Genomic DNA, 12,703 nt, shown 5'->3' on the forward strand with positions numbered 1-12,703 from the left:
GTATGTGAACGAGTTGATTATACCTTGTGCAAAAAAAAAGTGACACAACATACAACATGTACTCCATCAGTCCCAAAATAAGTGACTCAACTTTGTACTAGTTAGGGAGTATATGAAAAGGGGAAAAATAAAATAAAATTTTGCACGGATCTTCATATAATAAGATATCACCAATATAACATCGGTTTAGTAATCCCGATAACTGATGTGCACATACGGGGTAAATGCCCATATGTCGAAGGGCTGTACATATGGTAAAAGCCCATTCGGCTCGATCCGCGCCCGATTGCCGAGACTCCGGGCGCAAATTGGGGAGCTACGGCCTCACTTCGATTCTAGTCCACCGGCCGTCCAGGTCCGGCACGCGAACGCGTCGGCGTCGTCCGCGGCAGCTGCAGCGGCGGTAGGCGCTCCTCGACGCGGTTGGCGTCGGCGGCGGCAGGAGATCTTTTCTGCCACTTGGTGAACCCCAACCAGTCAGCCTGAATATTCCACGGCAAGCGACGCGTCCTTACACCGAGGTTTCCTATGTCGCACTCACCGATCTGAATGCGTAGCAACCATCTTCTTTTCGCGTGCAGCGACGTTGGCAGACTTTGGAGTCAGGTTTCCTGCCGTCTTCCATTGTAGCTATGCGATGGTTGTCCAATTTCTATTTTACCTTCCATCTCTGCAGCCGAACTGGACTGAAGAACCACACACCTGACAACCCTAAGTCAGTTCCTGGGAGATGAAGAAGACTCTATTCACCGTCACTTGTACCATTCTAATTTTGATCCTCCCATTCCTGAGTTCACTATGCCAATCCGATGACCAGCTCACACATGCAAAGCCGCTCTCTGCCGGCGACACGGTCATCTCCAAGGGCGGGGTCTTTGCGCTCGGCTTCTTCTCCCCAAACAGCTCCAGCACAAGCTTGTACCTTGGCATATGGTACCACAACATCCCTGGCCACACCGTCGTATGGACCGCCAACCGCGACGATCCGATCGCCGCCACTTCATCTCCGATGCTCGCCATCACCAACAGTTCTGACCTGGTGTTGTCTGACTCCCAAGGTGGCTCTCCTTGGGCGGTGAAGATCAACATCACGAGCATGGGAGTTGCTGCAGTGTTGCTTGACACGGGAAATTTTGTCCTCATGTCTCCAAATGGCACATGCATATGGCAGAGTTTTGATCACCCGACGGACACCATTCTCCCCGGTACTAGGGTCTACCTGAGCGAGAAGGCTCGTGTTGTCCGGCGTCTAATTGCTTGGAAGGGCCCCACTGACCCATCCACTGGAGATTTTTCTTTGGGCCTTGACCCAAACTCGAACCTTCAGTTAGTCATTTGGCATCGGATTATGCCCTACCTCCGCCTCAATATTCTCGATGATGCGTCAGTAGGTGGTGGCATATACCAGAACACTATCTTCTATGAAGCGATTGTTGGAACAAGCAGGGACGGGTTCTATTATGAATTCTCAGTTTCTGGTGGCTCACCGTATGCACGCCTTGTGCTCGACCACATGGGTGCGTTGAGGACTCTTAGCTGGAACAACCACTCATCTTGGACAACCGTCTTCGAGCACCCCGCTAGCAGCTGCGACGTCTATGCTTCATGTGGCCCATTCAGCTATTGCGACAACACTGGGGCTGCCGCGACATGCCGTTGTCTCGATGGGTTTGAATCCGCTGGTCTTGACATTTCGAGCGGATGTAGAAGAACCAAGGCACTGAAATGCGGCAAGCAAAGTCATTTCGTGACCTTGCCTAAGATGAAGTTACCTGACAAGTTTGTACATGTTCTCAACAGAAGCTTTGATGAATGCACGACCGAGTGCAGCAACAATTGCTCGTGTACAGCCTACGCCTACACCAACTTGAGCAGTAACGGTGCTATGGCCGACCAGTCAAATTGCTTGCTTTGGACAGGGGAGCTTGTCGATACAGGCAAGTATAGCAACAATGACGAGAACCTGTACCTCCGGCTTGCTAACTCTCCTGGTATGCACCACTCCATTTTAACCCTCTGTTATCTTGGCACTTAATGCTATCAACTCAACACCAACATTTAATCGTGGGACATCTACTAAATATATGAACTTAACAGTATAGCGGACTGCCAAATAATTCATTGCGTCCAAATAATTTGGTGTAGGGGTAATCAGTAGATCTATAACATTCTATACGAGCATAATGCAACATGCTCATGGTAAAACATTTATTTAGTCCATGGATCACTCATGGTATTGTAAAAAAAAAATTTAAAGGGATGTGCTAAATTTATACATGATTCGTTTTGCAGTTCGAAATGGCGATTTGGTAAAGATTATACTCCCAATCATGGTTTGCGTGTTGATACTTGCATGCATAGCCCTTGGGATATGCAAATACAAAGGTAAAGTAAAAAATGTCTCTCATTTCAAAACTGTACTTCATTGTTCTGAGTGTTAATAACAAACTATTGATCTTTAGCAAGCAAACAAAAGAAGACGGAAATCCACAATGGACCAATGATAGGATACCTTAGCTCATCTAATGAAATTGGAGGTGAACACGTGGACTTTCCTTTTGTTACCTTTGAAGATATTGCCGCGGCAACAGATAATTTCTCGGACTCTAAACAAATCGGAAGTGGTGGTTTTGGCAAAGTTTACAAGGTAACAGAAAGTTTTACATTCATCGTATTAGTAGAACATGCTCTATTTCTAGAGAATATTTTTATCTGTTGAAAAATACCTTTCATTGTTTCACAATTTAGGATGATGCAATCATGCAGGGTATTCTGCAAGTGAACACTGAAGTTGCTATCAAACGACTTATTAAGGGTTCTAGGCAAGGGATGGAGGAGTTTAAAAATGAGATAATTCTAATTGTAAGATTGCAGCACAAAAACCTTGTTAGACTTCTTGGTTGCTGTATTCATGGAGATGAGAGGTTACTTATCTATGAATACTTACCAAACAAAAGCCTGGATGCCTTCCTTTTTGGTATGTTCATACTTCTGGTACATATTACAAGTTTTTGATTAACCAAAAGGATATGACTGATCGCTAATTGTATATTTCGTTTACATCTTTGAAGATAGTACAAGACAATCTGTGCTTGATTGGCCCACACGCTTCCAAATTATTAAAGGGGTGGCGAGAGGTCTTCTTTACCTCCACCAAGATTCAAGATTAACTATAATTCACAGGGATCTCAAACCAAGCAACATCTTACTGGATTCCGAAATGGCTCCCAAAATATCAGATTTCGGTATGGTGGAAACAAACAAGAAGCAAAAACTGCCCGGGTTGTTGGGACATAGTAAGTAATTCAAGGAACTAGCCACCTCTCAATATTCAAATTTCTATTGTCTAGTTATCCCTAATTATACATTTGTTGTTGAATTGTCTAAACAGTGGTTACATGTCACCTGAATATGTTATGGGAGGTGTCTTTTCTGTAAAATCGGACACCTATAGCTTCGGTGTTCTTCTCTTAGAGATTGTAAGTGGCTTGAAGATCACCTCAGCGCAACTGGTAGAGAACTTTGTGAGCCTGACAACTTATGTAAGTATAAAGAAATGCACAGAATTTTAATATGTCAAACATTGTAACTTGCTCATCAGTTTGTTCTACTGGCTCAGGCATGGAGACTGTGGGCAGATGGAAAATCAACAGAATTGATGCACTCTTCGTTTGCTGAGAGTTGTTCACTTCATGAAGTTCTACGGTGTATTCAAGTCGGTCTCCTGTGTGTTCAAGACCGTCCGGATGATAGGCCACTCATGTCATCAGTTACCTTTATGTTAGAGAATGACAGTGCATTGCTCCCAGCACCAAAGCAGCCTACATATTTTGCTCTACAGAATTTCGAAGCTGAAGAATCAAGGGAAAACTCTGTGAATACAGTGACCATCACAACACTAGAGGGGCGTTAGGTGTTATATATGCAGATTTCAGGATCGGAAGCCATATACTTTATGGTCTACAGATATTTGGAATACGACTTTTTCAGTAGGTCACTGTGTTGTACACAGAATGGCTGTGAATTCAGAATGTTCTACTCCCTCCGTCCGAAAAAACTTGTCCCTCAAATGAATGTATCTAGCATCAAGTTAGTGCTAGATACATCCATTTGAGGGACAAACTTGGGACAAGTTTTTTCGGATGGAGGGAGTATTTCGAACAAAGATATATTTTTCTTGCTCTGTACACTGGTGGCATTATCTACAATGTCTTGTTCATTGATGTTGTTGCTCCGAGATCACTCCATTGATTTTCTTGATGGTAGTGTCTCTCTTGCCCATCACTGTAGGCACTGTATCAGTTTATTACTCCGGGTGAATAGCTCCTGTGTCACAACTTCGACGTGAATTGGAAAGAAAGAGACGTAGTTGAAGAAAATAGCTCGCGTGCGACGTTTATCACAGTACAAATAGCCAACATGACACGGGCCTTAAGTGCAAGATAGATCATTATCCATTTGGATTATGGGAGCCGGTGGGACCCACAACTTATCCAACTCAGCGCGGGTTCCACAACTTGTCCACTGAGCACGAGACCCATCACATATCACACGAGCCCGAGCCATCGCCGTGCTTGTGCCAGCCCGCCGCCCCCCATTGCCTCCCCTTCGCTTCCCCCACCCATTCTTCTTCTTCTTCTCCGGCGACGAAGCGTGCCAACGCCGGCGGTTGGCGAGAGGAGAGAGATGTCGAGGTCTAGTTCAGCCTCTTGCCCCTCATGGTCGTGGTATGGTGTGGTGCCAATGACCAGATGCCCTGACTGCCCACGCATCGCGCCAGTGAAGCGTTTGGCAACCATATCGGAGGAGAATGGAAACTATGGCGCGAATTTGTGAAATGCGAGAGCAAACCAGAGGCGGAGAAGGTTAGATCTATGTTCTCTCGCAGCCTTTTGCTTTGATTTCTGCCCCCAGATTTCTTACTTTTTCTTCTGATTTGGTACTCAGGGTTTCCCTTCCGTTTTCAGAATGTGAAGAAATGCAAGCAGGGCTTAATTGATTTGAGGCAGGGCGCAACCCAAGAGCTCGATCTGTTGCCAGCGATGGAGAATTTGGGCAAATCTTAAACGGCGCCCGCTGCGCCCGTTTTAGTTGTTTTTGTTAACGGGCGCATACCCCCGCACTGACTTGGGCTCGGCCCATCTACGTTCTTTTTTCTCAGTTTATCCCGCAAAAAAATATGCGCATGGGTGGTAATCGAACCCAGAACGTCTTCACTCTAAGCAAGCTACTGTAACCAAACGGCCAACCAGTCTAAATGTGTTCTAATACATCTTCTTTCTAATTTTCTTCTTCTTCTTTTTTACTTTTCCTTCTTTTCCTTTTTTCTGTTCCCTTTTCTCCTATATTGGAACAATTTTGTACATTTTTTACCTTTTTCATTTTCTTTGCTAAATGCGTGAACTTTTTGTATCAAAATCCGATGAACCTTTCAAATTCATGAACTGTTTTTAAAATCACTGGACTCTTTTTCAAAATCGATTTTTTTTCAAATCAATGTTTTTTTTCAAAATCAGTGAACTCTTTTCAAAATCGATTAACTCTTTTCAAAATCGATGAAATCTTTTTCAAAACCGATAAACTCTTTTCAAAATCCATGAAAACTTTTTCAAAAGCGATGAACTCTTTTCAAAACAGATGAACTCTTTTTCAAAACCAGTGAACCTTTTTCCAAAAAAAAATTCAAATCGATGAATATTTTTCAAAATCGGTGAACTCTTTTCAAAATCGATGAAATCTTTTTCAAAACTAATGAACTCTTTTCAAAATCCTGAACTCTTTTTCAAAAGTGATGAACTCTTTTCAAAATCTATGACCTCTTTTCAAAACGGATGAACCTTCAAAACCAATGAATTCTTTTTCAAAATCAATGAAATTTTTTTCATTTTTTTCAAAATTGTTGTTTCTAAATCAATGATATTTTTAGAAAAATCGATTGTCTTGTTTTCAAATTTAGCTTTTATTTTTCTTAAAACAATTTATATTGGTTTTACTAAAGAAAATGTTAACTAGGACAACTTTGTCTAAGGGCGTACAGAAGAACTAGCTTTGTCTAGTGGTTAAAGCATCAAGCCACGAAGGGTGTGGTGGTGGGTTCAATTCCCAGCGGATCCCATATTTTTTCATTAGGAATTGTTTTCTTTTTCGCGTTTGCTTTGTTGACTCGGTTGGTGGGCCGGCCCACTACGCGGCACTAGCGAGCGCCGGTAGAACCAGCCGGCGCCTGAAGCGCTCGTTAGGAACACCCCTTGGGCTCGGACAATGTTGCTCCGACGGTGGGGGATGCAGAGGGCCGGCCCTGGGCCAGGGCAGCGGGGGCGACGGCCTGGGGCCCAGCCAAACTAGGGGCCCCGACCCCAGGCCATATATATGCTAAAGGCTTTATTTTTGAAGGCTATGCTAAAGGCTTTAGGTACAGCCATACAAGTGGAAAACAAAAAAGGCCTGAGAGGCCCATCGTGATATGTATGTTCCGAATAACGATCGGTTGTAAGTATATGTACGTGTTTGCGCGGAGCCATGGCTGTCAGTTTTTTTCCTTTTGACTTTTATAAGGAAGGACCTTTCCGTGGCTGTTAGTTTGATTGCTTCTTCAATTCTCCAAACCCAATCGATAGCAGTCTTCACAAGCTCCGGGCCTATGGCTTCGTTTCCCATCACAAACGGAGGACGGAGCGGCCGAATGCCGTGAAACTCTGACGCAGGCCGGAGCATTGCAACGGCTGCCGACTGCGCCTAGGGCGAGGAAAACCCGAACGACAGAGGTAATTAATTGAGTGTGTCTAGGGCACATCTAGATGTGCTCTAATTATTGCATATCTAAGTGAATGAATCAAGCATAAAGAGAAAAAGAAAAAAGAGAAATAAAATATCCACACTACTCTCAATGTAAGATCAATGACATAAGACTTAGATGTGCAATACTTATGGCACATCTAGATGTGCTCTAGCAAAACTGTAATTTATTTTATGAATCGTTTAGCACTCAATTTTAATCTGATGGATGATAATTAAGTTGTATTCTTGTTTTTATAACACTTGCACTCTTTGAGGAGATAGCTGGTCTTGGTCACGTGGTCTCAATGTTTTGTACTTGGATAGTTGTAGAGCACACCAATGTTGGAGCCCACATTATTGCTGCTAATTTACTCCCAAGTTGAGGTGTGCTCCTTTTTGTTTTTACAAATATGTTGCCTAAAACATTTATCTAATTCTGAGAAGAGAACAAAGAGAAAATGAGAACATCAGTTAACTAAATTTTAGAAGGAGATTATGAATAAATTTATTTTTTGGAATTACACTACTTTATAATCTAAAGCAATTAGATGCCAATATTATTGAAGCACCACAACCTATTATTATAATATACTCCCTCCGTAAAGAAATATAAGAGTGTTTATATCACTACTTTAGTGATCTAAACGCTTCTATATTTCTAAGAGCGTTTAGATCACTAAAGTAGTGATCTAGACGCTCTTGTATTTTTTATAGAGGGAGTACTATTTACAAGGGGAAAATATATCATAGTTTATGGCTTTACAAGAATGTTTCCATATCAAAGTATGGAATTCTTTTTTTCCACCACCGCAGCCACTCATGGAGTCCGCCCTGGGGCCCTCGAAACTCTAGGGCCAACCAGCGGAACTCAAGGTGAAATTGAAGAAGCTGAACAAGAACTTAAGGCAGTTATTCGATTTGAAGAAGAAGGCAAATCTGATGGTTGCAGGATTTTAACTTTGTATAATTGCTCTAGGATTTGTTTACTTACTGATCATCATTCATTAGAAGTTGTTCTTAGTGTTTCAGTTAGCTTGTCTGTGCGCAATGTCATGTTAGCTTAATGCCATGGATAATTTCCTCTCTGTCTTTCCCTAATGAATGAAAGGAGGCAGTAATTCGCCCAAGATTTCTCTGTGCAGCTTTAGTTCGTCGGTTACAGAGTGCAGGGGCAAGCAGAGTCCAGCATTAAGTAAAAATAGCAGTTGTTGGGCCGTGGTGTGACATTGAGTGTGAGAAAAATCCCAAAGATAAACCAAGCCCACCCCAAGACTAGAAGGAGGCATGTAGCCCTAAGGAAAAAAGAAGATATTGGACCCAAAGAGAAAACAAGCCCACCCGCTTGGTGCACCCGTATTGCTTCGACAAAAAGAATATTGCACCCGTGAAGGAAAAAGAAACTATATCGTGCACTAAATTTTGTGATACACAATCTTTTGTTTCCGGGCACCATTGTACATACCAAAAGCATCTTGTTTCCGGATAAACTGATGAAGAAATTAAACAATAATGTTGGTGTACTAAAGTTTGGCTGCTTTAGTACCCCAGACTTGTGCACAGGCAGTGGCGGCCTTCCCGACGGCAAGGCTTGACGGAGGATGGCCAAACGACCATCACAAGATTATGAAGAAGGCATCCAGGCAGTTGATCGCGATTACTAAGGACAAGTACAAAAGATCAAGCTTGAAGTCCCTGCTACTTGTAATCTGCGTTGGTATTTCCCCGAAGAGGAGAGGATGATGTAGCACAGCAAACGTAAGTATTTTTCTCAGTTATGAAACCAAGGTTATCAATCCAGTAGGAGAACCAAGCAACACTATGTAAATAGCACCTGCACACAACAACAAATACTTGCAACCCAACGCGTGAAGGGATTGTCAATCCATCAACTATATTGAGATAGATTAAATTGTATAGGTTTTGATACATAGATTTAACAAAAAAACATAATAAAATAAATAAAAGAAAATTTCAGCAATGTATTTTTGGTTTTAATATGATAGGAAATAGACCCAGGGGCCATAGTTTTCACTAGAGGCTTCTCTCGAGAAAATAGCATATAGTTGGTAAACAAATTACTGTTAGGCAATTGATAGAAAAGTGAATAATTATGACAATACCCAAGGCAATGATCATGTATATAGCCATCACGTCCAAGATTAGTAGACCAAAACGATTATGCATCTAGTACTATTACTCCACACATCGACCGCCATTCAGCATACATCTAGTGTATTAAGTTCATGGAAAAACAGAGTAATGCTTTCAGCAAGATGACATGATGTAGACAAGATAAACTCACATATGAATAAAACCCATCTTTTTACGCTTAAGAGCTATGGTACATGCGTGTCATGTCTCTTTCTGTCATTAAGATTGAGCACCGCAAGATCGAATTTCCCTTGGCAAGATAAATCAATCTAGTTGGCCAAACCAAACCAATAAATCGGAGAAGGAATACGATGCTATAACAATCATGCATACAAGAGCTCAAAGAAAACTCAAATAATATTCATGGATAGATCTGATCATAAACTCACAAATCATCGGATCCCAACAAACACACCGCAAAAAAGAGTCACATCAAATAGATATCCAAGAACATCGAGGAGAACATTGTATTGAAGATCAAAAATAGATTAAAAAACATCTAGATACTAACTACGAACCCGTAGGTCTGTGGTAAACTACTCACGCATCATCGGAGGGGCAGCAAGGGTGATGAAGAACCCCTCCGTGATCATTGCCCCCTCCGACAGAGTGCCGGAAAAGGCCTCTAGATTGGATCTCGTGGTTCTGGAACTTGCGGCAGTGAAAAAAGTGTTTCGTCGACTCCCCCAGGGTTTTTGGGATTTTAGAGTATTTATAGAGCCGGAGGTAGGTCAAGGCGGTTCCTGTGGGCCCCACTACCCACCAGTGCGTGCTAGGGGCCTCTAGCGCACCCTGGTGCCTAGTGGGCCCCACGGGCCTCCTCTCGTGGCCTCCAGAAGCATCCATGGTCTCTTCTCACTAGAAAAAAATATCCAAAAAGTTTTGTGGTATTTGTACTTTGTTTGGTATTGATATTCTACAAAGTAAAAAATAAGCAAAAAAACAGCAACTGACACTGGGCACTAAGTTAGTAGGTTAGTCCCAAAAAATGATATAAGGTTACTAGTAAATGTATATAAAAGATCTAAGATTTATAATATAACAGCATGGAACAATAAAAAAATTATAGATACATTGGAGACGTATCAGCCCCTGGCAAGATCCGGCAAGCTCCGAGCCCTGCAAGAATCCCACTACCTTGCCACCGCTCCACCTCGTCGATCAGGTTGTCACTTGTCATATAGGTATCGAGCGGGAAGGTGGTTAGCCGAGTCCTGCCTGAGCACGTGTCAGCTCGCCGCTCTAAAGACAACTTTAATGACACCCGTCCTAGGATTGTGTCAAGGGAATATGAGGTAGATGGACGAACGACAGAAGGAGAGACGATTCTTGACGGGGAACTCCATCAACGTGACACCTCACGGTGCAATTAATGCGTCTGTCCTAACCCGTCAGAGTTAGGTATCCGGCACTATAGCCACTATTTACCTTATGTAAAGACCATTTTGCCACTGTGGTAGCCCCTTTCTCTACAAAAGGAGGTCCATGGCTACCTTTACAAAGGTTGACACTTCGCAAATTTACGCGTATAGCTGCACTTCCTGCACAATCTTGTCGGATAGTTGCGCTCCTTGTACTTGTGCTCAAACCACCAATACAACCAAAGCAGGAGTAGGGTTTTACGCTTCACAGCGGCCCGAATCTGGGTAAACCATCGTGTCTACTCCTGATTCTGCTCTTTTTGCTTGCTGATCTCCCCAATCGAACCGCAAAGGGGCCTTTGCTGGTCCCAAAGATCATTGTGCACATGCCATCTTTGGCGCGCAAGGAAGGGGGTCGCTTGCGTGAACCTGATTCAGCAGTTAGTGATACGTGTCCGTCATATCTACTTTTCCTAATGCTTTTGCTCTTGTTTTGGACTCTAATTTGCATGATTTGAATGAAACTAACCCGGACTGACGCTATTTTCAACAGAACTACCATGGTGTATTTTGTTGAAGAAATAAAAGTTCTCGGATTTGGACGAACTTTTTGGAGAATTATTTCAGAATAAATAAAAAATACTGGAGCCAAGAACCACCGGAGGGGGGCCACTGACTGACCACAAGACACCAGGGCGCCCCCCTCTCCAGGCGCGTCCTGGTGGGTTGTGGGGCACTCAGGGCTCCGTATATCCTAATTCCAGCACTATAAATTCCTATTTTTGGAGAAAAAATAGGAGAGGAAGTTTCATTGCGTTTCACGATACAGAGCCGCCGCCACCTCCTGTTCTTCATATGGGGGCCAGATCTAAAGCCCGTTTGGGGCTCCGGAGAGGGGAATCTTCGGTCCAACCCTCCTTCATCACCAATTCCATGATGATCTCCACCGGGAGTGAGTAATTCCTTCGTAGGCTCGCTGGTCGGTGAGGAGTTGGATGAGATTCATCATGTAATCGGGTTAGTTTTGTGAGGGCTTGATCCCTAGTATCCACTATGTTCTGAGATTGATGTTGTTATGACTTTGTTATGCTTAATGCTTGTCACTAGGGTCCGAGTGCCATGATTTTAGATATGAACTGTTTATGTTTTCACCATTATATCTATGTTCTAGATTCGATCTTGCAAGTCATATTCACCTACTACGTGTTATGATCCGTAAACCCCAGTGTGACAGTAATTGAGAAACTTTCCGGTGATGACCATAGTTTTAGTAGTACATGTATTGTCACTCATGTTTTTCTACTGACAGTAGTGTGATGTTAGTAATTTAATCTACCGTGTTTTACTGATGCACTTATCCGTACACTACAATTAGTACCCATCATATGACTAAAGATGGAGATAATTAATGTATGTGGACCATACTTGTAGAACTTAATATGGTGGATAGTTGGATTTTATTCGCCTAATTTAAGTTCTAGATTTTATTATCTAAAGCTATATATGCCATTTTATATTTTGATAATGCATAACTTTTGCAATTATTTTTAATATGAATGAAACTATTTTTATATAAACCTTTGATAATAGCCAAAAAAAGTGTGTCGGCCGAGCATTTGCATGGCTATTTTTTATCGTAAGTTTACATGTTTTCGTTATTTTCTAAATTTAAAGAGCGGAGATTTTTATCTAATATTATGTTTTGAAAAAAATTGACCACTGAACTTACTTATTGCTCCTAGGATTGCTCTTAAATATGTGTGTTTCATTCGATCATAAATGAGTTAGCCACCTTTTTTAGATCTTTTTTGTTTCATTTTAGCAAACGTCGGTTCTTATTCACCTTAAATACCTAAGTTAGTCACTTTTTGTAGAATTAATTTGTTTATCTTAGCAGCAGCAAAAAAAAATAGAATCATTCTTAGCAATGTTTTTTGTGCACTATATGATCCTTGTACACTTGAATGCTCAAAGCGTGTTTGATTTCTCAGCACATTGTGTCGGCCTTTTTTTTAGGCTACATTTTTTTAGGGGATTTTAGGCTACGTAGGGTTTGCCTTTTCTTCATTTTGAGAAACGGGACATAATCCCGCAAAAAAAAAAAAAAAACGGGACATAGTGTGGGCTGCGCCCAACAGGCCAATTCAGTTTTTACTTCCTCTGTCTTGTATCGGTCCTAATAGCCAGCCCAGTTGGCATCCCAAACCGTTGGCTATGATTCTTCCTTTTTTCGTACACGCTGGATTGGCTTGATAGCCAGGGTCGTATATTTTCTCAGAGAAAAAAGAAGAAGCTAGAGTCGTATATGACACAAACTCATCTTTCGTTTTGTTTTCATATAGCAAACATATGTACGTGCCAGATTGTACGGATTGCACCTAATATTATGTTGCGTTAATCTTTTAGATCTTTTA

At 42.1% G+C, this 12,703-nt stretch overlaps 1 pseudogene; it reads left to right on the plus strand.

Moving 5' to 3' along the window:
• The first annotated feature begins 286 nt into the window (after nucleotides 1–286).
• LOC123050195 (G-type lectin S-receptor-like serine/threonine-protein kinase B120) lies at nucleotides 287–4,031 on the plus strand (annotated as a pseudogene).
• Nucleotides 4,032–12,703: the final 8,672 nt, after the last annotated feature.

The sequence above is a fragment of the Triticum aestivum genome, chromosome 2D, assembly GCF_018294505.1.
Source record: "Triticum aestivum cultivar Chinese Spring chromosome 2D, IWGSC CS RefSeq v2.1, whole genome shotgun sequence".
In the NCBI taxonomy this organism is placed as follows: domain Eukaryota; kingdom Viridiplantae; phylum Streptophyta; class Magnoliopsida; order Poales; family Poaceae; genus Triticum; species Triticum aestivum.